The sequence below is a fragment of the Tinamus guttatus genome, unplaced genomic scaffold (genome assembly GCF_059628265.1).
Source record: "Tinamus guttatus ecotype Peru unplaced genomic scaffold, ASM5962826v1 Tinamus_guttatus_pri_ptg000652l, whole genome shotgun sequence".
In the NCBI taxonomy this organism is placed as follows: domain Eukaryota; kingdom Metazoa; phylum Chordata; class Aves; order Tinamiformes; family Tinamidae; genus Tinamus; species Tinamus guttatus.
The window spans coordinates 37,277-41,094 of NW_028289186.1; positions in this window are offsets into that span (position 1 = coordinate 37,277).

Sequence of the window (3,818 nt, forward strand, 5' to 3'; positions counted from 1 at the left end):
CCGCTGCTGCTGCGCGCGCCCGCCGCAGCCCGAGGCCCGGCCCGCGCGCCGGGGCCCCTCGCCGCCTGCCGCCTCCGTCCTGCCGCCTCCGGGGCCGCCCGCCCGGGCCGCCGCCGCCGCCGCCACCGCTCACGGGGCCATGGCCCGGCCCGGGCAGCGCGGCGGGGCCGGGGGAGCCGAGCGGCCGCCGCGCCGCGCTCGTGACGGCGCCGCGCTCCGCCAGGAACTGAGGTCAGCGGGGAGGGGACGCGACAGGCCGCCTCCCCCGCCGGCCCGGCCCGGCCCCGGCGGGAGGGAACGGGGAGCGAGGGGACGGGGCGGCACTGGGGGGGACATAGAACATGAGGGGATGTGGGGTGTAAAGGGACTTGGGGGGGACTTAGAACATGAGGGGATGTGGGGTGCAAGGGGACATGGAGGGGGACATAGAACATGAGGGGATGTGGAGTGCGAGGGGATGTGGGGCATGAGAGGATGTGGGGTGCAAAGGGACATGGCGGGGGCAAAGGGGCATGAGGAGGTGTGGGGTGCGAGGGGACTTGGGGGGGGACTTAGAACATGAGGAGATGTGGAGTGTGAGAAGACACAGGGGGGCATGAGGAATGTGAGGGGCTATGTGAGGTGGGACATGGGGCGTGAGGGGACATGAGGAGGTATGGAAAAGGTCATAAAACATGAGGGGACATGGGGTGTGACGGGCTGGAGGTGAGATGGATGTCACAGGTGGCGTTGGGTGTTATGAGGGGTTGTGGTGCGAGCTGGTAATCGTGGAGGTGGCACTGGGTGTTGTGAGGGGCTGTGGGGCAAGGTGGATGTGAGGGAGGTGGCTTCAGGTTTTGTGAGGGAATGTGAGGGAGCAGGAGGGGATTGGGGGGATGTAGAGCATGAGGGGATGTGGGGTGAGGGGGCTGGGGTGTGAGGGGACATGGGGGGACATGCGGCATGAAGGGATATGGAAGGGTCATAGAACATGAGGGGATGTGGGGTGTGAGGGATGTAGGGCATGAGATGTGGAGTGTGAGGGAATCTGGTGTATGGTGGGGCTGGGTTATGGGGAGATGAGAGGCTTGAGGGGCAGGAGGCAAGATGGATGCCACAGAGGTGGTGCTGGGCGTTGTGAGGGGACGTGGAGTGAGGGGGGTGTCATGGAGGTGGCAATTTGTGTTGTGAGGGGACATGAGGCAAGGTAGGATCTATGGAGGTGGTGTTGGGTTTTGTGAGGGGATATGGGGTAAGGGATGCAAGTGAGGCAGTTTGGGGGTTTGTGAGGAGGTGTGGAGTGAGGTGGGCATCATGGAGGTGGTGTTGGGTGCTGTGAGGGGACATGGGGCAAGGTGGATGCTTGGGATATGCCATCACTTTGCTCTGTTAAGCAAAAACAAAACAGAACAAACAAAAAACACCCCAGTAAAATAAAGAAAAATAAACACAAGCCGTACTGCCCATCACAGCACACAGCTAGGGCATGGAGCTGAAGCCTGTCTGCTCTTAGGTAGGGGTAAATAAAGAATAAAGGGCAAAATAGGTAATAAGGTTCAGGTAAAGGGCTCAGGCTGTCAGCTTGTGTTTCTTGGGGCTTGGCCCTTGGGACTGGCTCGTTATCCTTGTTGACAGCCAACCCTGACAACAGGAAATTAAACTGAAAGTAAAAGCAGCTAAAAAGGGAAAAGCCAGCAGCCTTCCAAAAGACATTCCCACCCCTTTTTCTGTAAATACTGCCTTGGCAGGGACAGAATGGGTTAAGCAAGGGCTTGCACAGAGCCACAAGGGCTTGCACAGAGCCAATGTGCCAGACCAAATCTGCCCTTTTCCCACAGTTGCCAGAAGAATCTCACAGGGAAGGGAAGGCAGCTAGAACCCAACCCTAAAACTCCATTTCCCATCTCAGCTCCCCACAGTGACAACAGCAGCAGAGGTGAGCTCCAACAAGGTTCAGCGCTCATGGCTACTCATGTCTCAAGAAATGAGGAATAAGGTAAGGCCTCTCTTGTTGAATACTTACAATCAAAATAGACACGGTAGACACCGTTTTTTTAAACACCCCAGGTCTCTATTTTACCCTGAAAGCTGCTACTAGCTGTGACTGCAGTTTCTCTGTCTCCCCTCTCCATACCTGTGCCTTATGGCACTTAGCACTCCCATGCCGTGGAAGGCTGTACAGCACAGCAGGGAGCATTGCAGACATTTACCACACCCAGCGAGTTGATTATAATCCCTTAAAACATCCACCATACAATTACTGATTTACTCTGAAAATTCCTGCAGGAACGTGTGCTTCCAGCATTTAAGGCAACTCCCATTCTCCCTGCAGAAACTTGGGATGTATTATCCTACTCCCTCCTTCTCCTAGCCTGCTTCCTGCCCCTTTTCCCATGAGATTTTCCAATGCTTTGAAGCAGGAGAAGACTCTTTGCTGTGTTTGTACAGCCCAGGGTTAGCACGAAGAATATTGCTTATGAAAACAGGAACCATCATGAGCTCGTTGCATAACAGAATGGTGAGGCAGGACCATGAATCATTAAGGTGAATCATATCTCCCTATAGCAAAGAGTGCCAAGTGCAAGATGTTGTCCTCCTAAGAGGCATAGCTTATCCAGCCTAGTCATAGGACAGGAGTTTGACAGTTCTCAGGAAGGATAATAGAAAAGCTTCAGGAGGCAGTAGGATAGACTCCGAGGAAAAAGTTGAAGACCAGCATAATTGTAATAGAAAGGAAACAGGGTCGAGGAGATATGTGTATTGTGAGAATTTGCTGTTGCTGGGGAGTATGAAAATGAGTGGAAGTAAAACCCCTAGAGAGCTGGGGATCAGAACACGATTAAGAAAAGGGAAAAAGAAACTGTAGGCCCAAGATCAGGATGAGAAGATAGCAAGCCCTGCATCTCATTAGCAAGGGGGTGGCTGCAGGCTTAGGAGCACATCTGCATTTCCACAACCAGGAACAAGTGCCTGATTTTGAAGTATTTTCCATTTTGATTTGCTAATTTGGAACTAGTTTCTCCTTTGGCAGCTGCCGGTATGAGGAGTTTCAGCTACCAACCCTTCACATCTTTGTCCATATAACTTTTTATTGACAACCATGACAGTACCTTGTAATTAGCCTGCTTTGCTGTCAGCAATAATTATGTAATAGCACAGTGATTTTCACAGCATGCTTCCGAGGGGATCCTTTGCCCCATTTATCACCAGCAAAAAGAGGAAGCAAAGCAAACAAATGCCTCGAGGCCCAAGTGAATCAGAAGCAGGCAGGGTTTTCCAAATTTCGTGCTGATGCTTGACTGGCCCAAAGGGTGCCCAAGGAAGCAGAGTGACACAAGGAATGTGCTAACAGCACAGGGCTGCAGAAGCAGTGAGGCAGTGGACCATTGTCACTGTCATTGCTGAGTTTTTGAGTCACATTTAAGTCATGCGTCTTTTGTTGACTACTGGCCAGACTGTTCTGGTGCAAAGAGGTGTATAATGCAACATTTGCCTCAGTGCAGCTTCCAAACCCAGGTGACTAATCACAATGAGTTCAAGCTGTGGTATTTAAACACTAGACCTACGAGGGCAGCCTCAGTGCTGCCCTTATAGACCTAAGGGGTCCATGAAAGATAAACAAAACAAAAGCACTTGCACTAAGCTTTAAATTCCAAGAGTCTGAACCTCTTTTGGCAGACTTAAAGAGCACCAAGAACCCCAATTCAGACAGACTAGGACAATCCTAAACGTAAACAGAATCCTAACTGTGCAGTTGATTTGCACTTGCATGCAGTATCAAGAGAGAGCCACGTAATGCAGAATGGACAAGGCCTGTGCACCCAAAAAAGTTTCAGGCA